At 39.9% G+C, this 23,791-nt stretch overlaps 1 protein-coding gene across 4 annotated transcripts in view; it reads left to right on the forward strand.

The window, feature by feature from the left end:
• Positions 1 to 6,520: 6,520 nt before the first annotated feature.
• Positions 6,521 to 23,791, forward strand: part of CDH11 (cadherin 11) — a 97,740-nt gene continuing 80,469 nt past the window's right edge. Inside the window, exon 1 of one of the 4 annotated variants that reach the window (XM_005294040.5) lies at positions 6,521 to 6,813. The gene's annotated coding sequence lies outside the window, so the exon portion shown is untranslated. Of the gene's footprint in view, positions 6,814 to 6,955; positions 7,412 to 23,791 lie in introns of those variants that run through there. The other 3 variants (XM_024110036.3, XM_024110035.3, XM_065567254.1) reach the window with 3 other exon arrangements.

Here is a 23,791-nt window from a genome sequence, read left to right on the forward strand (position 1 = left end):
GCCTAATTTTGATCCGTCTTAAACCATACTGGGGACTGAATAAGTACAGGATGGGCCCAGAGATCATGGATCTGGAAAGGGCCATACTCAGCTGTGCTCAGCACATGTTGAACCAGATCTCCTGATGGTATAAATTGATTTAGCTCCTGTTGCAAAAGGTCTTAATCAAAACCAGACTTTCCATTAAAAGGGCATTTGATAAAAATGGAAAAGGATCTCTACCAGAAAGATTTTTTTCCTCCCATTATAACATGAACAAATTTGAGCCCCGGTTCTGTAATTAGGTCTCTAGTAGTGGATCCTTATACTGGCATGGTGTCCCACTAAAGTTATCCCCAATGGTCTGATCACACAGATTGGATTGCAAGTTCAGGGCCTTTGATCGCCCATAAATGGGGAGTGAGGTGGAAGAAGGGGGGGTGGGCACTACCACCAGAGTTGCCTTGGACCTGGCTGGGGTGGGCATGGTGGAGATGGAGGATGGACACTGCCACCACAGGCATGGCAGGGGAGCTGGGGTAGAGAGAAATAAATCTTTCAGGATGTCATTAAAAAAAATAACAATAACAACTAACCAATTACTTTTACATTGAGATGCAGGCAATACCAAAATATCTTCCTTTTGTGTTCTAGATGAAGAGTCACTGTCCACTGTGAACTCACTCTCAGTACTTAGATATACTTGTGCTCAGCAGCAGATGTCCCCTCCATCTTACTTTTTTCCTTTCTTTCTTCCAGATTTGGACAATTTTTCACTAACATGATACACTGAGGGGAATGAAAACAAACTTTTTTTAGTCACTGATGTACCAGAATGAAAACATATGCAAGCCATTTACTTCAGGGTGCCATTTGGTATAGAGGTGGAATGCACTTTTGGGGAGTACCTGTTACAGATCAGTATTCATCATTACAATTTTAATTTTTACAAGAAGACACTTGTGCAGTATTCAACTGGTAAATCACAAGGGGGAAAGATAATAATATACAGATTGGAAATACAATATTTTCTGTATCAGAAGTTTGTTTCCTCTCCTTCCCCTAATCCTCATTCCCCCCACCCTTTAAAAAATAGAGCCTTTGTCTTTTCTCTTCTTTTTTTTAATACCCTCAGGTTCAAGGTCCCACACTTCACCCTCATGGCCATGGAGAAATACCAAGACTTGCAAGCTTTGTTGTGGTAGCAGCTTCTATATCAGTTGTTTTAAATGAGATGATTTTTTTAACCTGATGATATCTGTTCTATATTTTTTCAACCTTTCTCAAAAAAGAAACCATAGTTAAAGTTCACATCTCCTGAAAGAAGATAGTTGTGGCTGCAAGGATGGCTGTGGCTATTGGATGTTTTCTGAGGGCTGCCAATTTTCACGTGTGCAATAAATGAATTAAGTTCTAATCATGTCCCTCCCACCAAGATGCACACTTCTGCTAAAATACACTATCCCTCTAGGCATTCCTCTTCTCACTGTGCTGCTGCAGCTGTTGCTATTTCCTTTTCCTACCTCTTGGCTCATGAGAATACTTCTTTTCTCTCTTCTCCAATCCCAGCTGCTCTTTGGTTTCTCACACTGAACCAAATTCTGCTTTGTTTCAGTGAAACCGCATTGAACTGAAGTTGGTGGTGTAATTTTGGTCACTAGTATCCTCTGTTAGCTGTCCTAACTCCCCAGTCATCTTCTTCTTGACACCTTTTCTCTCACCTGTTCCTTATCTTTCTCCATTTTGAGCTCTTTCCAACTCCTGCTGCTAGCAATGTGGGAACCCTGTTCATGTTGCTTTTATACCTCTAATACTTTCCAGCAGAAAGAGTGAAGGGAGTTGCAAGACTGTTATAGGTAACTAAGAAGGAAAAGAGGGTTTCTGGAAGCCATAGGGAGGAAGTCGTCTGTTGGGGACCAGAGAAGAAGGGTGGGAGGGGAAAGGAAAAGAGGCAAATCTTTCATATGAATGCAGCAATAATCCCAAAGAATCCAAATGGATAAGGTATAGGGATAACCTTCGGAACTTTTGAAGTGCTTATCTGAACTGAATCTTTTTAAATTTACCAGTCAGTAATTCCTCTCAAACCATTTTGAGCAGACTAAAACATATGTCCAGTTATAACTTTTTTAACTCCAGTTTTAACTTTTTTAACCTAGAAGCAAAACAATTGTTCTAGCTCCATCTGAAATGTGTTTTTTTGTGAATGTGTGGGTTAAGTTTCATGAACTGAAGTGCAGTCCTCACTTTCCCAAAACAAGTATTAAATTAGCAGAGCTGCATGTAACTCTTCAGATGCTTACAAAACAAATCAGCTAGCTTATTTTCAAATGATAAATTGTGTTAACTTACTATACAACCAGCAGAGTTTTAACCAATTCCAGATTTTGTACATTTAAACCCACAGTAGAGAAAGTAACCTTCTCTTAAATTTTGCAGATCTGTTATCACAGATGTTCCTAACTGAAATATACACATATGTACAAATAAATAATGCTTAATAATGTTTAAAATATGCATAAACTTACTTTATTTATACCTGACACTGATTGCATTTTGACAATAGGTTTCTAGCAGAAGCAAGTGGTAATTATGGGCTTGATTCTTCTCCCATTGCCACTTTGTCTTTGACTTCAGTGGGAGCAGGATCAAGACCAATGTCCATGGCAGACACTTGCTACTTTTTCACTCCTAACTTTTTCTCGAGGAAGTCATCTCTAGTCAGATTTTCTTTGAGTTAAATGTGATAAATTTAATGAGCACTGGCCACAATGCACACTTCCTAACATCCAGCCCTAGCTTTCATCGGTGAGGAGGGAGGTTCCCTAAGCAGCAGAATTGGTCTATGGAAAGACATTGCATGGCACAGAGCCCTGTACGTGGCAGGGTTGGGAGGGAATGGTTTGGGTAATCCATGTGGATCCTCCTATGCTACATCCCATGAGGGGAGGATACATAAGAATCTATTTTAACCATCCAGATGGTGTAGATTCTGCTGTTCTGCCCAGGGGATTTTTCTTCCCTTGCCTCCTGTACATCTCCCTTTAGTATTTGGTCTAGGCTGGACTCTGTGTTCTGGACTTATCTGCCAAATCTTGGTCCATAAACAGGAAAAATCCCATTGACTTCAGTGGGAGTTTTTCCTGTGTAAGGATATCAAGATGTTGCCCTTCCAAAATAAATCTCCTGAAATGGTGACATAGTAATTAGGAACTGTTCCTTTATTTATACAAAATGGAGTGGCTAATACTAATTTGCCATATTCTGCGCTCAGATATAGCCATGCAAACCACTGTCTTCAGTTTCTAATCATGAACAAAACTTGACCTAATATGTCTTGTTTTGTGGTTTGGCTGCTGACTGTTGATGCTATTGAATGCACAAAGGGCAGCACTGAGCTTGGGACTGTTGATTTGGATGGGAATTTCACCTTAATTTTTCCTGCAGGATGGGACCCTCCAACCACAACTGCTATAGGCACAGGATGACACAAGACAAATCTAATAGAAACAGTGGATTAGTTTTAATCTTTGAAATTTTAGCTCAGAAAGCAGGGGGCAAATTTAAGCCAATCACCAGATCCAATGTTGACACACTCATTTGTTAACATGCTTCTTGAATAGAATTAATGCACCCTTACATTATAGATCAATATGCTCTTTGACTACAGAGTATTACAAGTACCTTTTGTGTATGCTTAATTAGATTGAAATTGCTTTCACATTTCCTTTATATTCAAGAAAAATCTGATCTCGGCAGTTTAAAAAGAAAATCTCAACAATCATCTCTCCACCTATGCTCCCCAAACTAGCAATGGAAAAGGGAAGAAAACATGTTCCAGCAAACTCTCCAGCTCTGAGCTTTGCCAAATGGAAATTCAGTTACCACTAGAGACAACAGCAGAACCACACTAGGTATCAGTCACTACAGTATATACTCAAAGGAAAACAATTGCTTATTTCCATGTCACAATTCCAGAGGATTTAGGGCCTAATCCACCTTGCATGAAAATCAGTGGAAAGAGTCCCATTAATTTAACTGGGAGTTGTATCAGGCCCATTGTGAGAAAAGTAAACTCTGTGTTCTGCTCTGTATATGGGACCAGACTTTATATGACTTAGCCAACTCTTACTTGTATAAAAATCTCGCAACGTGCTGCCTTCCCTCAAAACAATGCTCACAAAATTCCTACTTCTTCACAGCTTCGCTCTCCCAAACAAATTCCCCTCACAAAGCACATCCAAAATACATTCTCATCAAACAACTTCTCTGAAACTTTCTTCCCTCAAAACACCTTCCTCTCACTTAGTTCCCCACATCAACTTTGCTCTTATAAAACTTTCCCCCAAACCACTTCTTCCACAAAACAAATTTCCTCCTCACTAGATATCTGCCACCTGAAAACACTTTTCCCATTAAAATAAAATAGTAAATAAATAATATTTTATTAGCTTGTTTTACTCCTTTCAATTCACACCTGCAATGTTTATCTTTTTCTTTCACTTCTTGTCTCCTGTCTCACCTAGATCATAAACACCATGGGGCAGGGACTGTTTTCCTTGTTACTTGTCTGTAAAGTGTCCAGACAATGAAGCCCTAAATCTGGATTGGGGTTTTCAGGTACTATCATAATATCAGATGATCTTACTCCATATGTAATCTAAAACATTCCTACCCCCTAAAAACTGTTTCCCCACAAAGGTAACCCTGCCCCAATGGGATTGTGAATTGAATCGCCAACTCACAATGGCCCTTTGAATACTTTTTTTTCTTTAATTCTCCAAGGACCTAATTCTACCAACCCAGAGTGCCTGAGGCTCCCTGTTCTTTCCCTGAGACCAGTGGTACTCAGGAGGAAGTAGCTTTAATCTGCTGGGCTCGTGAGCATTGTGTCCCTCCCAGCCCAGGGTGCTTTAGTCCATCTGCTTACCAGGCTGCCCCCTTCCACATTTTGTTCCTTCTCCAATGGAGTGCCTGTGCCATTTTTTTCTCTGCATAGAGTTGTTGGTAATGCTGAATTAACCACAAAGTACAAGAGTAATGTTCTTTGGGGTCTGGCTATAAAGTCACAGAACAATGTGAGTGTAATTGGTGAGAACCTGTGGAACAGACTGAGGCATGGGCAAATTATCTTCACCAGATGCAGGCTCCAGTGGATGGATCCATCCAACCCAAACACTAAAGTAAGCTCCTGGGATTAGAGACCACCCAACTGCTTCTGCTGTGCTTATTTTTGGGTGGCTGGATATTAGGTGGCCATATATGATCTGATGCTGCTGGAGCACAGGTGACAGGGTAAGGAGGTGCTTTAGGGATAGCTCAGTGGTTTGAGCATTGGCCTGCGAAACCTAGGGTTATGAGTTCAATCCTTGAGGGGGCCATTTAGGGATGGGGGCAAAAAATCAGTACTTGGGGATTAGTCCTGCTTTGAGCAGCAGGTTGGACTAGATGACCTCCTGAGGTCCCTTGCAACCCTGATATTCTATGACTGTTACACCTTGCATTCACTGGGAATCCAGGGAGCAGACAGGTCTTCACCACCACCACTGGTTCTAAGGCTGATAGAAAAGGGGAACTTGGGCCATGGTTCCTAACTGTGTGTGTTTGGGGGTGGGGAGTAAGGCCACTGTCATTAGGTTTCGAAGGGTGGCCCTGGCTGTACTTTTCTCTGGAGGTCCACAAAGTGAAAAGACTCAGCCATTTCTGCTGTTCACTGAACAGTCTGGGATGGGGACCATGGCCTCTGGTTGTGGGGAAAATACTGCCAGTCGTCCTCAGACAACTAGAGACAGGGTGGACAGAGGGGTCTGGAAGAGGGATCGATCTCTAGCTCCACCTCACCTGCTAGAGCAGGGGGTCATGCAAACTCCCCCCCAGCAGAGGGCCCTGGATGGTAGGGCTACTCGCTCTCCGCCCTACCAACCAGAGCTGGCCAGGGCTTGCCAAATGGCAAAATGTTGAGGAACCTTTCTAGGAAAATTTGTAACTTGGAAAAATAGCAGTTGATAGGGTCGGCACCCCCAGGCTTTACCCAGTTCTACTAACAGCGCTGGCTGGGGTGGGGCAGTAGGGCTCCTCTCCCCCCCACCCCCAATGAGGGCCTCCTACTGGGCTGGGGCTCCCTCCACAAATGGGGTTCGTTTGCTGGGCTGGGAGTCCCCCCACAATCGGGGTCCCCTGGCCCCCCCACACAGCCAGGGATCCCCTGCTTCGCTAGCCACCGAGTCCTCCCTCCCCCTAGGTGGGCTCCCCCCGCCTGAGGAGACGGAGCAGTGGGTTAGCGGGTGGCCCCAGCCGCAATCCCAGCAGTGTGGGTGGCCTCGCCCCCAACACCCGTGTGTGTGTCTGTGGGTGTGTGTGGGGGGAGCCAGGGTCCCAGAAGACCCCCCCCCCCCCATGGCGGGGTGCGGGGAGCGCCTCAGACGGCCGTGCCGCAGCCCTGGCTGCTGGCAGCCACCCCTCTGGGGCAGCTGGGCAGAAGGACGGGGCTCCGGGCTCCTCCTCAGAGCTTCCCACGCCCAGCGCCCGGGGAGGAATCGCCCTTGGGAGGGAAGAGAAGAGCCCGGGAAGAAGCAGGAGCCTCCAGCCTATTCCTTCCTCTAACCCTGCTTCGCTCCCCCTCGCTCTTCCTCCCTCCCTCCTCCCGTCCCCTCCTTCCCCCGCTTCTAATTCCTGCCGCTCGCTCCGAGCCTCATTCAGCCGCCGCCGCCAGTGGAGTGTAATAGGCTGAGGATGCCGCTGTGTCTGTTCAGTGTCTAGTTGTGAATGGGACTTGCCTCCTCGCCCTCCGCCGCAGGTGACCAAGGGAAGCAGCCAGCCCGGCTGGACTCCCAGGTAAGGCTCGGGGCCATGCCCCCGCTGTCCCGGGGGAGCGGGGAGGGAGGTTTTGCTGCTGGGGTTGCCTTTGAGGATGGGTATTTTGGGGGTGAGGGGGGGACGGTACTAAGTGAAGGCTGCTGCCGGGAAAGGAGCTCGAGGTGGAGGGGAAGAGAAGGAGCGTTTCGGGTGGTAGATAGAAGCGGAGTCGCTGTCTGTAGCTCCCCTGCCCAGTGGTGGAGGGAGCCGAGCCGGGTGGATGCCTCTGTGTGCGCTAGAAACTTGACAGCAGCGAAAGGCTAAGGTCGGAGTGTGCTGCTGGAGATCTGTGCTGTGGGGAGCGCTCCCGAGCCCCTGGAGAGCACGGGCAGACGCGCACACCCAACATAGACCCTTTGGTTTTGGTCGGGGGGGCTGAGTATTGGGAAAGCCGTGCAAAAGGGTCCTGGAGCAATCGCCGGGCAAGCACAAGCCACATCTGGCAACTCTTATCCCTAGCTCCGGAGCAAGTCTGGCTGCGTTTCTCTGCACCAGCTCGGTGCGACTGGAGCTGACTGGGTTCCAAAAGGGGAAGAAGTGATCGTTCCGGAGGGGAAAGAAATCTCCTTGCGATTCAGTATTTTTTTTCAATCTTTGCGTGTGTGTGTGTGTGTGTGTGTGTGTGTGTGTGCGCGCGCGTTCAAAAAACGGTCCTCCGGATAAGCAGGCATCAAAAGAAACGAAGTGAAAAGCAGCTTTTCCCTTGCCATGGTAGCTCCCAATCATGAAATGGATATGCAGAATGCAAGCGAAAATAGGAGTGCATGAAATGAAAGATGCCTTCTCAGGAATAGGAAGGGGGGGGGGAAGGGAAGCGAGCAAGACTTTGATTTTTTGCTTGTTTTTAAATTCATGCAGCAGTAGTCACAAGATACTAAGATGGTATCTATAGACTGGGTTAGTTTAAAAATCATTATGGTCTATATGTAATCACAATCTCAATGAAGGTAAACTAGGTGAAGCTTTAAGGCTGCACGTCCACATACATACCATTAACTTTTAGAATAAAATCCCTTCCTGTGTAATCCTCCAGGACCACATATTGCAGTCTGACATCATAGTAAATGACTTTACCTTTCATAGATATGCTCATATGTTATCCACCCTTTTAAAAATATGAATTTGGCCAGGATAGGACTGAAATAAGCCAGTTAGCATATGCTGGGGAATCCTCTTTGTACCGTTGCTAAAAAGGGCACAGTGTGACTATGTAATATAGTATTTACCTAACGAAGTATCTACGACAAAGGATTCTCTTTAGCAACAGGAGTCACTAATTCAGAAAATGGGCTTTAATTTGGGGGAAGTTCATTTGTTTTTCACATTCCAATGGTTTGTAACTCATTGGAAAGGACTTTCTTCCTGTTGATTTGTGTTGATGATATAAGAAGTTCACAGACCATCAAACCTCTATTAAGAAATCAAATATTTATAATTATTTAATAATAAAACTGTTGAATGCAAAAAGCAATAAATAATTCCAAAACAGAGATGCTGAGACATGTCTGGTGAAGCAGGCAATGTACTTATTTTTTTAAAGCTTGCAATATTTCCAGATTTATGTGGTTTCCTAGGTAAATATCACATTTTTTCTCTAGTCCAGTTAAAATGTTAATAAATAAATGTTGTATTTATTTAGGGGGTTTTGCAATAATTAATCTGAAGTGGGCATAAATCAGTTCCTTTTTCACTGGGATTTGAAACACAAGTCAATGATCTTTTGGGTCTTTGGATTTTTTTATATGGAAATGCAAATGCAGATGTTTTATTATGAGCAAAAATTTTATAGCACAACATCAGCACAATTCTTGATGTTGGGAGATAAGCAATAAAGAACAGGAGAGAGAATAATGCAAGCTAGAGCAAAGGAACCAAGCTTCATATCTTTATTCCAAGAAGCCTGCCCCCCTCCGCCCCCATTTCTTCTACTTATTAAACCCTAGAAAAGAAGAAGTTTCTGATTGCACTCCCAAAGCAGTTTCCCTTGCTATTAGCAAGAGAACAAAAAAAAAAAAAGTTACAAAACAAAGGACTACAGATCTTACCAAGGAATGTAGACCTCTATAGGAAAACAAATTAGAAATCACCTTGTGATTAGGATTTTCTGGTTGAAATATTGAATTTGTATTTAAACATGAAGCTTGGTACTCTAATATGAAGAAGTAAGTATGATTGGAATATGCTATTTGTAGACTTTTCATAGCAGCTTAAACTTTGCTGAAATACACAAAGTCTGCTTATATAAGTGTTTTTGTCTGTAAAAATTATGATGATCTGGACTAGACCATTATTACAGAAGCAATTATAATAAACTGTGTTAATAGATAGGATAAATAACTGCAATTTGTGATTGGCAATTTTTGAATGAAGACCTTTATAGAAAAATATTGATTGAGAGACTGGATGATAAAATGAAATGATTTCTGTTGCACAACACATTTGGAGCAATTATAAGAGTTAGAAAGAATCTCATGATTTTTCTGCAAAAACATTTTTATGTGAGTTCAAGTGCAATTAGCATACCATTTTAATAAAGTTTGAAGTATTGCCTTTTGTTCAGTTCAGGATATATGTATCAACTTTGGAGTTGCAGTAGCTTAGGAGGCTACATTTTCCACAGATCATTTAAACAAATAATGAGACTAAGCAGAAAATATTTTTACTACAGTATTCTTAAAAGGATGTTCTTTTTAATTCCGGTATTGAGCCGTTTTTTATAAAAATATAATGCAATTTCAAACCTCTTTAAAAATTAGTTCTCTTTTTTGTTTAGTGTGTCTCTATTAAAATTATTTGAATCCATTCTGAATGGATGTTTTGCCATCAGATGTTAGTGTGTGAGAAATAATATTTTCACTTGTTTCACCTGAAACCATTAAGCAACATACCTACATATTTCTTGGTGGCAAAACCTTGGTATTTGTATGTAAATCTCAGAATCTATAGGCAATTTCTAATAACATGACAACTTTAAAAAAAATGGCACTTCAGTTTTCACGGTCCCTTTCTTGGGCCAAATTAAAAGGCCATTGAAATAAACGGAAGTATTCCCACTGACTTCAATGGACTTTGGATCTGGCCTTGATGCATGTGATTTAAGAGGGCTTCATTTTATAGTTAAGTACTGACATCTCATTTCACTGTCTAACTTACTCTCCGCATTATTTTTTTTTCTCAATGGTACTACTAATAAGTTGAACAATATTGAATGTATCAAGTGTATATTGTTAAAATTATCCCAGTGACATAAGGGTGCAGAGGTGGAGGTAGGGGGGTGTCTCTAATTGTGTATTTGAGTTATATTGTTGAAGATCAGGGGGTTCCAAAACATTCTCCTAGAAAGTTTAGTTATTTTTTCATTTCGAATACTATGCTCCAAAACTGCATATACAGGATTACTAAACCCTTTTTTTGTTTGTTTGTTTTCGTGTAAATAGTTTGAAGTCATTAAAAGATGGTTATAAGACTATATTTGAGACATTTATAAGTCAGAGGATTGATTTGACTAAAAGATCTCAAGTTTTGGATGTAGTTTTTACAGTACTTATATTTGTTAGGGTCTCTGGATCAGTTTAAAAATTATGGTTTTTTTTAAAGTTATAGAAGTATGAAATCAAGAAGGAATTTATATCAAATTCCTCCAGATTTACTAAACTGGACATTATGTAGTTTAATGTCTCTGAAGTAACTGTGGTAGTAAAGAAATTATAGCTGTAAGTCTGTTTCTTTCATGTATAATAGTAGCTGGAAATTTGGGGCACTCTAAATTTGGTAATTGTTCTTTCAAAGGCATTACACTTGTGAGCACTAGAGGGCACTGATGCTCTTCTCTAAATCACTTTAGTGGCCCATCTGCTTCTCAGGGCACTATGAAAAGACGTTTTGTTACTACCAGCATTGCAGACCCTCTCAGGGGAGACAGAATTCAATCTAGCTGTGGTTCAGGCTAATGCTCAGGCAGTTTGTCAGGATTAACATCTTTCTAGTCAGTGGATCGTGTTACCTTCAGCATCATATTACCACCTTGGAGTTCACTACAAAGTTTTGAAATCATGTAACTTTAAATTGTATGAGGAGTGACACAGCTGGAGTCTAGGTGTAAAATAAACAGTATCTGTTCTCCCAGCAGCAATGATTTTTAAGGGATTTGCTATCTTCTTCCTCTGTCTTCCAAAAAAAGCATCAATTCATGCTATGGGAAAGGAAACAAATGTAGAGACAGAGAGAGGGGAAAAAGTAATATGATAAAAATTACTGGTAATACTTGGATAATGTCTTAGCACATTCTTCCCAGTGATGGAGGATATTTGAAAAAGACTGAAAGACACTTTAGATAAGAAACAGGCATGCATTTTATATTCAAATGGCCAAATTCTGCTCTTATTTACACTGGTGTAAACTGGTGTCATTAGAGTTCCTCTGAGTTTACATCGGTGTAACTGAGAACAGTATATGGCCCACAGCATCCCAGCTGTCATTTTGCAAAACACTTTGGAATACAGAATTCAAAAACATATATAACTGATACTTAGGGTGCCCAGATGTCCCATTTTTAAAGGGATGGTCCTGTTTTTGGGGACTTTTTTTTTATATAGGCACCTATTACTCCCACCCCCATTCCCATTTTTTTCACAGTTGCTATCTGGTAACCCTACTGATACTTGAAAAATAAGCCATTACTAATAACATGCAGAAATGGCATATAACAAAGTATTGATTTTAAAATGTTAATTATTGGCATGTGAAATTGTAAATCAATCTGTAGTAAGTACTATGCATACAATTTCTGATTCCAGTGTTTGTCTCTATTTGCGCTGAAATTCAGACACATAACCTGAAGTTTAGATGACTTTCAGAAATTTTAGCATATGATTGCAAAACCAGAAATTCTCATGGATACAGTTTAATGATAGTTACAAGGTCTCATTAAATCATATCAGTCAGTTAACTTCAAATATAAATCATATAAGTTATTCTATAGTAGTGTGTAATGATTAGAGAGAGCTTGTACATACTTTAAGAGAAAATGGTGATTGCCCCTGCACAGACATACTTGGGTGCAGAGTCCCTTTCCTTCCCCATCCCCAGTGCACCTATAGCATCCATAATGCTCTTAGCTGTTGTCAAAGTGGATAATTTACGTTGCCAGTGGTGCTCAAAGGCCCACAAGGGAACATCGAGGTGTGGTTGGTTCATCTGCAGTGCCTCCCCACCTTGCAAGCCAGCTAACATTCAGAGGCTGATTTCAAGTGGAGCAGCCAGGACTGCTGCTGGCTCCTTTGTGGAAGAAGGCATTATCCCTTCCTCTGTTTGACAAAGACATAATACTTTCTACTGTAACTGGCTGGGTGGTGCAGTGGTTTCCAAACCTCCAGGCCCCACAGTGCTCAGCTGGCTCCAGGAGCTGTAATTTAGCCCTTCAGTTTTAAAATGCTGTCTTAAGCAAATGCTAGTTTGTTGATTCAAACTTTTGCAATGAACAAGAGTTCTCTCCCTTCTGAATCAGCTAAAGAATTCATCAAAGTTCTTAATTGTATTGGAATGGATACTGAGTTGAAGTAGTAGAAATCAATCTAAATGGATTATAGGAGCAAGGATTAAATGAAGGGTGGAAAAGAGGATGCAGGGTTTTCTGAAATAGTACTGGTCAAACACTATTGTACATTTCCAAGAATAAATTATTGTTATAAGTATAATGTAGTAGCTCATCACCCAAAAAAATAAAAATAAAATAAAACATACCACAATGGGGCAGAAATACAGAACTAAGTATGCGACTCATTAGAGATTAAATAATATTATTGTAAAGCAAACACCATTGAACAGAACTCCTGCTGATACATTTTAAACAGAATGAACCCAAGTGTAGAAAACATCAATATATCTAAGATGTAAATGCATTTGAGATTTCATGTTACTGGAGAAGTAAGAGACCGTACTGGTTGTCACTGAAATCAGTGGCAGAGCTCCCATTGATGCCAATAGGAGGGAGGGACCACATTGCTCAAAGGCTGGGATAAAATAGAGAAAGAATGAAGTTCAACATTCTTTTAAAATACAATTTGCAGAATTTTAAGGTTTGTGCAAGGTGACAGTTTAATAACACTAAGAACTCAGCTCCATTTATCCACCAGACATGTACAGCACCGACAGTGCAAGTTTCCCCATGCTGCACAAGCATGGATCAGTCCTGTTCTAGGGAGAGTCTAGATCTAAGAGGTTACTTCATCCTCTGTACACTCAGAACTCTCGGTCACCCCAATGAAACTGGCAACTGGGGGCGCCAACTGGGATTTTATAATACGGACATTGTGTCTGCTTGGAACAGGACTGAGAGCACCATTTAATATCTACTCACTCATGCCCGTCACCCCAATCGGGGTATGGGCCGCCAACCACAGATCTCCAGAGTCCTTGATCCTGGGCCATTTGCTCTAGCTGGTTCCAGGTATAGCCCATTTTTATGCTATCAGCCTGAAGGTCACGTCGCCAGGTGTTTAGTCATTGCCAATTTGGGCCAGGTTAAAAAAGATGCCTTATAGAATATCAGGATTGGAAGGGACCTCAGGAGGTCATCTAGTCCAACCCCCAGCTCAAAGCAGGACCAATCCCCAGACAGATTTTTGCCCCAAATGGCCCCCTCAAGGATTGAGCTCATAACCCTGGGTTTAGCAGGCCAATGCTCAAACCACTGAGCTATCTCTCCCTCCCTTCCTCCCTTATCCTGTTACCTTTCTCCAGAGCCATCCAGTCTGTTGAAGAGATGCTTCAAATGTATTGCATTTCAGTGGTCATAAATTTTGCATAATACCTGCTTATAAGTATTATCTGTTTGCTTTTGTATTTCTGCATAAACGGATGCTACAGAACCCTTGTTGAAATGTAATTTTTATCCCAGTGAGTCTACTGGTGTGTACTTTCAAATAAAATAATCCAGAAACATATTGAGTCTCAGTGGTTAAGTTAAATAGTTAGTTACATGCATGCATATCATTCTGCCAAGAATAAATCACAGTTGAGTGTAAACCAGATGTGATAGCTCTATTGGAATCAGACTAAACCCTATTTCCATGAATGCTAAACTGTTTTAGTAATACACACATGTCGGCATAAATTTAAATGGTCGGCCCCACCTTGATTGAAAGTAATTATCTCAAAGATCTTGGCTGCCCCTAATGAATAAATCCTATGTTATTCCCTTTGCCTTTTTTCACCCACTAATTTAATTTTATATGTGGACTTGTAACAAACACAATAAATGGATTTTGTGTAAACTTAGTCTAGAATTTCATGTTAAAATGTTAGTACCAAATTAAAAAAAATACTGTTCAAAGAATAATTTAAACTATAATTAGTCCCTGGATAATTAGTCTCAGATTCAAGCCTTCTAGTTTTTTTGTTGTTTTGTTTTAAGGTGATTTCAACACATATATATATATATATATAATTCAAAGGCAATTATTTCTTAACTTAGACAACTTTTAATTTGTTCTATAAAAGTGAAATTCAACAATTATGCCTTGGTTTTAGCCAATTAACTAATTAATAATTGAACTAATAAACTTTGTGATATAAGGATTTTAAGTAAACATGTCTCCTCATTTTGGTATTTGAACCTGTAATAATAGTATTAAGAGCAAATGGTTCTAACTGGTATTTTTTTAAAAAAAGTTCTTCTTGAATAGTTAGGGCTAAGTTTTTTGGTGTTTTGTTTTTTATTTTTTTTTAAGTTCCATGTGATTAATTGCAACATTTCAGCAGCTGTGTGGTTACTTTAGGCTAGCTTTTGAGACCCTTAGTAATTTTAACTCCACAAGAAGTTCCACTGACTTCAGTGAGACTTCTGTGGCATAAGGTACAGCTCAACATGAATAAATTAATCATGGCCCTTTAGTAACAGTTGAATTTCTGCAAATCATCCTTTTGGATTTTCATGGATCTTTGTGGATCTGGCTGAAGGCAAAGTTTTCAGATCACTGCTTCTACCAAGCAAGGAGTCAGTCCTTATTTACGGTATACATGGTGATATACTGCCTCTAGTTAGTCACTTATGGCTACCATGAAGCTCATTTTGGCTCACTAATCAAGATGGACTTGTGTTTTTCTTTACTGGAAATAATTTGGAACTCTAATAATCACTTAGTGAGGAATAGACAATACTAGGTTGAAATGGCAGAATGCTGTCAGATTAATCCAGCATGCCAAATATACTGCATGTGATCCTCCCCATTCTATCATTAAGAATGAGCAAACTGATATAGCTAAAATACAAATCAATTCAAATTTCATCCAAAATTCCAGTGAACCTGAGCAGAGTATCATTTGAGCATAACCCTGACTCCCTCACTATTTTCCAATTGTGCATGTTTTTTTGCAAATGTCCGCCTAAGACGTGATAGTGTAAATTGTTGAGATTTACCATTCTTGCAAGATTTCAAGCCCAGATATAGGAGGTTCAGAGAATTTGAAGGGGTTTGAGTGGCTAATATCAGTCAGATTGGAAAGTATTTGTTTTCTTTTTTTATTGATTTACATTTTTACAGTTGTGCAAAATTATGGGTTTTAAATTTGTTTTACTTTTATTGATTTACATTTTTTACAGTGGTTGGAAATTATGGGGGTGCGGTCAGTCAGATAATAATTATTTCATGACATTAGACATTGAGATTCAAAAAGCTAAAGCTTTATAAACATTAAAACACATTGTCAACACCACATATTAATATATATAAGGTAAATACGTTTAAATCAAACTCTAATATGTTCTCAAGCAATATTATTTTTACTTTGGCTGTATATTTCAATTATTTTAGATGACAATATTTTTGTTGACATCGTTTACTGACATCTACTAATAAAAATCTAATCCTTCCAATCCTCATCATATTCCAGTTCGTTAGAACTTGTAGCCTGGAGAACAAGTCTGATCAATATGTATTGCAATAGTTTTCAGTGGGGTTACAATGCTACATACTATTTATTGCTCTAAAGTGAAACACACTGTACTGCAACAGCAATATGTTTTTGCATATGAAAGGCCGGAACAAGTAGTAAGATCAGTAGTTGGTCAGATTAGATTATCATAATGGTCCTTTCTGACCTGAGAATCTATGAATTTAAGAATTGGTTAATATCCATGTGAAATATGATGCAGTCACAAACAATGGAGGCCCACTGACTATTTGGGCCTAATAGTCAACTTTCAAATAATGAATTTATTCACTTTTTAGAGAAAGAGAGATGTTGTGCGTTTCAGGAAAGAATCTGTTAAAAATCGCTTAGTGCCAAGCCACTATAAAAAAGATAAATTTGCAACTTTTAGATCTATCTTGAAACCTTCTCTTGCACTCTTTCTGTGTCCTCTTCTTTTCCACATAGGATCTTGCCAACAGTTTCAAAGAAAAGATGGACAAGATCCACTATGACCGCCTCTTATGCCCCTCCTCTCTAGCACCCTTTTCACCTTCCTCCTTGTTATCCACTCAGGGACTTCCTTTCCTTCCTCTTTAACATGCCCCAGTGAAGCTAGCCCTTCATGGCACTTGATCTTCTTTGCCTTACCAATCTATCTCTCCACACATAATCTGTCTTTCTCAGTTCAATCCTGGATTTCAACCGATCTCTTGGACATCTACTCCTCAATGTCTCACTAGTAACATAAATATAACATGGCCAAACTGAGTTCATATCCTCACTCAATCCCACATTCTCTGTAGATACCGCCAATATTCTTCCTGGCCTATAACTCCTCTCCCTTTCATTGCACATCCTAGTGTGTCCAAATGCTGCCACTCCTTTCTGCATGCTCTCTATAAGACTCATCCTTTTCTTTCAGTCCAGATTGCAGGTGCAGGCTGTCATCATCCCTCCATCTTGCTGATTAACATAACCACTTCCTCTCTGGTCTCCCAGACTCCCACATTACTCCTCTTCAGTCCATTCAAAATGCTTATTCCAAGATCATATTCCTTGCCAATTGATCTACCCACATCACCCCCGATAACTCCACTAACTTCCACTTCTCTAGAGCATAAAGTTTTAACTTCTTGTCATCACCTTCAAGATCTCATAATTTTTGCCCCTCTTCATTGCCAACCTTGTTTCTTTTTGCATACCCTCCCTTCCCGTCTCTCCATCACAGATACCAGCTTCAATACCCTATTCATCCATTTCAGTGGCAAACATCTTTTGTGCCTTTCTCTATGCTCTCCTGTCCCCAACATGTGTGGAGTGTCCTGGGTAAGCTGATCTGAAAGTTCCCACCCTCTCCTTTTTCAAGCCCATCTTTAAGAACCGCTTCTGCTATCAAACCTAGATGAAATGAACCAGGATATCACTTTATGAAATAAATAAATTGATATATGAAACCCCTCAAGCTCATCTTTTCAGTACAGCACGTTGTGCACTGGTCATAATTGGATATTTGGGTAATCTTAGATGCTACTCTACACTTCTTTATTGTCTTGTTACCCATCTGTGGCTACACATTGTGTAGGTTGTAGGCTCCAAAGATCAACGTCCTTGTTGTCTTTCTATTTTGCTAGGTGCCTGCAAGTTAACAGGTGCAGATAGAAATAATAAATAATAACTTTATATTGTGCTTTAATAAATTCCTATCTTAATTAATAACCAACAAAACCCCACTTTTAAGTAATATGATATTGATGCAAACTGATAAATGATGACGCAATCACAGAAAAAAATGGTGTTCCACCTTAACTCACTCTCCCATCATTCTTAAATTGATCTGTTGTGTCTACGTAATACATCTTGAAGCCTTCTCTTTGCCGTATGTGGTTCAACTGGGACATTTACAATTAGAATGGCAGAAAATTATGGATATAGTTTCACCCATGCATCACGGTTATCAATTTGTTTGCTGCTTTTCAGTGATGTTGGAACATATACCATGCTGTAATACCACCAGTACCGATGAACTCCATTGAAGCATGAAACCCATAGGCTGTCTCCATACCCCAATAGGGTTCACTAATTCTGTAGCTTATGCAAAGGCATCTTATGCTAGTAGGTGGAAACTGGGACTATCAGATATGTAAGCATTCTGAAAGATGAAAATCAAAGCACATTTTTAAATGCTAATATGTTGAATACTCCTTTTAGATTGACAACTGGAGATATTCAGCACATATTTGGAAAATAACAGAATTTTACACTTTATGTTCAGAAGTCCTCTTTAAAAGGAGCTATGTCAGTGCACTGATAGGCTTCCAATTATTGGACAAGTTGAATTTTTAAATTAATTATATAAGCAGAAGAGAGCCTTTGAAACAACGGATCTTTACACTTCATCAATTAAAATTAGTCAAATTGATTAAAAGAAAAGAAATGTAATCATCATTAGTTAAGGCAAAAAAAAAATCTCTTTTCTGGAAAGCGTTTAAGTGTGTGCTTAAAGCTAAGCAGATGCTTATGTGCTCTTCTGAATCAGAGCCTAATTTTATTTAAACTAAGAGATTATGATAGAGATACAAATATATCACCATTCTTAGAGATGGGTCAACAATGGAACTCCCTTTGTTTCCCAACATGAACAATAGAATAAATTAGGATGTAGAATTGAACTACTCCTGGATTTAGTTTTTCAATATTGAAAACAAACCACCCTCAAATTTCCTTATTTTTGTAATGTCATACTTTATATACTTATAAGTATAATTGTTTCTTTTTACATGATTAGGGAAGGCTTCAATTATATAGACCAAAATATATTAAAAAGAAGTTCATTTATTGAAAAAAGTTATGCAGTTTGCAACAAAGCCCCCTGGAGCAGTATATCATGTACTTGTACGGTATGTTATGCTATTGGCATCTATTTATGTAAATAGTAAATGGATTAAAGTCTGCCTACAGTCACTATGGTGTAAATCAGAGTAACTCTCTGGACATTAGTGGAATTAGTCTGATTTGCACCAGTGTTAGTGAAGAGGGAATTTGGTCCAGTATTTTAAACCATTTTTTGTTATTACATTACCTCAGTTTTTACAATAATAACCTAAATGTAGGCATATTTTTATGACTAAAATGCTAGCTGCATTAGGCATGCAATCCACACACTATCATACGTGAGAAATTGCACTAATATAACTTTAATTTTCCAATCAAATTGAACAAGAAATGAGTTTGGCTGAAATAATCACGTCTATAGCGAAAATGCCAACTCTGATACTTACCAAGATGTGATAGTTGCTTGTTGTCTTGACCTTGGGTTTTTAATGTTTAGCTAGAGGTTGAAAAGGGTGCTAACTGTAATTACTCCTTTCATAAGGTTCTGTAGGCCATAGTCTGCAGCAGACTTGAACCAGATTGTCTACATATATCAACTTACTGACTAACTGGGTACCAATCTATATTTTATTCTCATAGCCATTAAATGCTATTTTTATGACCAACATTAATTGACAATTCAGCCTTTTTGAACTTCCTTTTAAAAAATAAAACAAATCAGCATGTTCTTCCTTTTGAGGGCGGTAGATGTAGGGAGATTTGTCTAATAATTGGATTGTTGTTTGATTTTTTTTTATTTAAAATGTGAACAAAGACACTATTTTCAGGTTAAAAGTCTACAAAAAGCATGCTTTTTCCAGAGCTTGAATACTTTTTTTGCTTTAAGAAATAGTCCTATTTTTTCTTCAAAATTTGTCTATTTTCACCTGAAAACTAGTCCAATTTTATTAGACATGGGCCCATTTTCAAGTTCAATATGAAATGCATAAAACCTTTAATGTTAGAGGTTAATTTCCTTAGAAGTATTTCACCACCTGCAAATACCTCTGACAACTTTTTATTCTCTGAGTCACTCTTTTGGACAGTTTCCTATATCACCGGTTGTTTACTTATGTATACAGCACCTGTGACCATGGAATAAATAAAATATCACATTAAACATTAGCCTGTTCTACCATTCTCCCAAAATCATACATATTTTTCCTTTGAGGCTTCTCAAAATGCCACAAGTTTTATTATCCAGCAAATTAGTAACATATCAAATGTTTTAACTGCAGTCATGGATTTCTATCTATATACACATGCACAAAATTATGTGCCTGTTATCTTTAGTAAGCCAGGCATATTCATTGTGACTTCTTAAGTCTATGCCCTTATGAATTGAGGTGTCAGTCTGAATGACACAATTCCTTTTCACCCCTGGTCCTTGAAGGAAGGACAGCTTTCTGCCACGGATGCTACCATGGAAGTCCTCCCTCAAACTTACTTGCCTCGTATCTCAACAGCCTGGTGAGGCTATTTCCACAGTCAGTCTCAATGCTAACAAGAGTGTCAGGTGATAGCTCCCGGTACAGTAGTTATGCTTTCTGTAATCTATATGTCCTTTTTAATGATCTCTCCACCCTCAAGAAGAGACCACAGAATGCATGGGGAGAGGTGCAGCTCCCTATCTCTGAGTGAACCCTTAACCATCTATTCCAGGAGTGCAGATAGGCTGAGGAGACAGGGTTGGAGCCACTTTAGGTTTAGGAAGATCTTCTGTCTGGGAAATTCCTGATAAGTGGTGCAGTGGAGCTATCTTGCAGTCCTAGAGCCTGCCAGCAAGCTGAGACCTGGTCTTAACTTAAAATGTTGATTGACCTAGCTATGTTGCTTATGGGTGTGAAAAATTTGTGTGCCTGAGTTCAGTTGGTAAACCAACCTAGTCTCAGGTGTAGATACCGCTAGGCTGATGGGAGAATTCTTTCTTTGATCTAACTATTGACATTTGGGGAGATGGATTACCTACATCGACAGAAAACCCCCTTCTATCAATGTAGGAAGAGTCTATGCTGTGGTGCTACAGCAGCATAGCTGCAGCTGAAAGCGTGAATTTCATTCCTTCCATACAACCCCCTACTTTGGTTAACAATACATATTGACTCTGGATTGGTGCAGAGAGGGGTGGAATTTCACCTCAAGAGATTTAAGGATTTATTTTCTTACACTGAAACTTAATTAACTCAGTTGTACAGCCACTTCATTATGAGGATCTGTTATTGACTGATTCTGCCCCACCTGTAAACCTAAACATTCCAAATACATTTACATTTTAAAACAAAAATGTAGTATTTCCTCATATCTTTTGCGCACAACTGTCAATAAGGGCCCCATTTTCAAAGAAGGTGGCATTCTATGTGTCCATAATATGCACACTTCTTCTGCAAAGCCAGCTTTCTGCATGCAATAAAATGTGATGGGCTTGCACATGTAGTGTACTGTTTCTGCATGCAGTAATCTAATTGACATGCACAATACATGCCCGCATACATATTTTGTATACATAGAAGTACGTATCATATTTGAAAAATTTGGCCCTAAATATGAATTCATTTTTTTACATTAAAACCTAGTTAACTCAGTCAGAAAACCACTTTGTTATGAGGAGCTGTTTTTAGGCACTACTGACTGATTTTGCTCCATATCAGGTATGTAATGTAAATATGAAGACAAGTTAATTCAACTGGAAAATCATTTCAATGTGAGGGTTTTTTTCAGGCACAGAGAGTGGAGTTTGATTTAACCCCTTCTTCAATGAACTACCTACCAGGTGTGTTACAAAACTGACCCCCTTGTGCAGAATAGCAAAGCTGATACTGTATGTCCCTTTTGAAGTGCTAGCTAGGAACATTGGCTCTTCCAAAATGCTGCAGCTGCTGCTAGCAGTTGCAGCTCGCAGAGAAGGGGTTAAACATGGCATGGGCCAGCTACCTGCCTGGAGCTTCAAGCAGACAACTTCTACATCAAAAAATGATTGCAGCAATTCCTTGATCAAAGCTCAGGTAATTTAATTATATTCCTTTATGAAACAAGGGTCCTTGAACAAGCCCAGGATGTCTGGATATTAGAATATGGGGAATTTATTGTTTCACTCCTTCTGATATCCCAACATCAAAGAGAGTTTGTCCTATAACCAAAGTAGTCAGAAGTCAAAGAACTCAAGCAAGGACTGGAGAGTGAAGCAAGCAGATGCGACTCATTTCCCGAGCACCTAAGTGAGTTGGAAATTAACCTGACTCCTATGTGGTGAGATATTTACCACAGTGATTTCTTGTTTTTATTTTGTGTAACTAAACATCTGAACTTGACCATACCAGGTACCGAGTGAAATGCTGATCTCCCCCAACTCCTGTAAGGCCTTTTTATTTTAACATTGTTTTTCTTGTTGCATGATTTTGCTTTGTGTCTTACATTGTGTCTTGTAAATCAGTCCTAGACTTACTAAATTTTAAGTGAGTGAAGTAACTTTATCATACTTTCTGGTTCCAAAGGGCACTATCTAATGTAAACTGTCTTGTCTTAAGAGTGAGTGGAAGAAGAGCTCGCAAACCTACTTGATTATCCAGAGGCTCTTGCCTAAAGACAGAAGAGGTCTGGTGACAGTATTTCTGAAAAAAGAATAGTCTGCTGTCTATCGCACAGAACTTCTATTGAATTCAGTGGCAGTTATTTTGAGTCAGTATTGGTCCTTGAATGTTCCAAGAAATCCAACTGAAAGTAAGTGTTGAGGGGACAGAAGAAGAGAGGAAGGAGAGAGCACATAAGTGTTGAAAATTCATATAATCTATACCTCCTTCCTGTTCTTTCCGAGATTTGAGTTCAGGACTGAGTTCAGATCACTTGGCTGGCATTACTAACACCCAAAATATTGCAGATAGATATATTTAAAAGTGATTTTGTTTTGTTTTGGTAGAAAGCTGCAAAAGCTGACTTTTATAGGCTACTCACATAAGTAAGGTTGGCAGGCGTCCGTTTTTTGACTGGAATACCTGGTCAAAAAGGGACCCCAGCAGCTCCTGTCAGCTCCGCTGACCGGGCCATTAAAAGTCCGGTTGGTGGCGCAATTGGCGGGCGGGGGCTAAGCCAGGTTCCTGCCTGCCCTAGTTCCACGCGGCTCCCAGAAGCGGCCGGCTCCGCAGCTCCCATTGTCTGGGAACCGTGACATAAGTAAAGTTTCTCAGGTAGTGGACCAGGCCTTGCAGTGCAGATATTGGATGTGTATATGGTGTATGATCTCTGAATGAGAAATGTTGATATTTTCTCAATGCCTGCATTTGCCCTTATTGTATTTGTGTGTGTGTGTGTGTGTGTGTGTGTGTATTCATGGGTTTGATCCTGGAACCAGTCCGTTCATCAAATTCCCATTGAAGTCAGAGGGATCTCTTTGTGCAGAGTGCCTGGGCCCCTCTATCTATATATTTCAGCAGGGACAGAAATTAAAGTAGCAGGAAGCAAGCCGCTAGAGGCAAGAAATAAATGTTACTACACATAGTGAAAAATGTTTTTGAACATGAAACCAAAGTGATAAAGTACAAAATATAAATGAAATAAAATATGGTAGGCTCTTCCTAGCTTCTCATGCTTAACTGTAAACTGATAGAGGTGCCCCAGATTTCTAATATAATGGGGCCTTTGACAAACTGAATAATTTTATGAAATGTCATGACAATTGTTACAGTATAACATATTTGCCAAACTTGGGTGAATTTAATTGTTCTAAATACTGACATCACTTATCTCATAGAACATGTCCCATATTTAAAATACAAAATGTCTTAGGCCAGATTCTGCCAGCCTTACTCATGATGACAAGTACCTTAGTGCATGAGTAGTTGCACTGAAATCAGTGGGACTACTTGCAGAGTAAGGTACTCCTCAGCATAAGTTAAGAGTGACAGAATCTACTCTTACAAACTAGTGCTCAGTTACCAAATAACTCTAACAGCCACGGGCTTTATAGCCTCACTAAGTCAATATGCGGAATGAAATTTAACTATAAACCAGGGGTCGGCAACGTTTGGCACACGGCTCACCAGGGTAAGCACCCTAGTGGGCCGGGCCAGTTTATTTACCTGCTGACGCGGCAGGTTCGGCCGATCGCGGCCCCCACCAGCCGCGGTTCGCGGCCCGGGCCAATTGGGGCGGCAGGAAGCAGCGTGGGTGAGGGATGTGC

The sequence above is a fragment of the Chrysemys picta genome, chromosome 14, assembly GCF_011386835.1.
Source record: "Chrysemys picta bellii isolate R12L10 chromosome 14, ASM1138683v2, whole genome shotgun sequence".
In the NCBI taxonomy this organism is placed as follows: domain Eukaryota; kingdom Metazoa; phylum Chordata; order Testudines; family Emydidae; genus Chrysemys; species Chrysemys picta.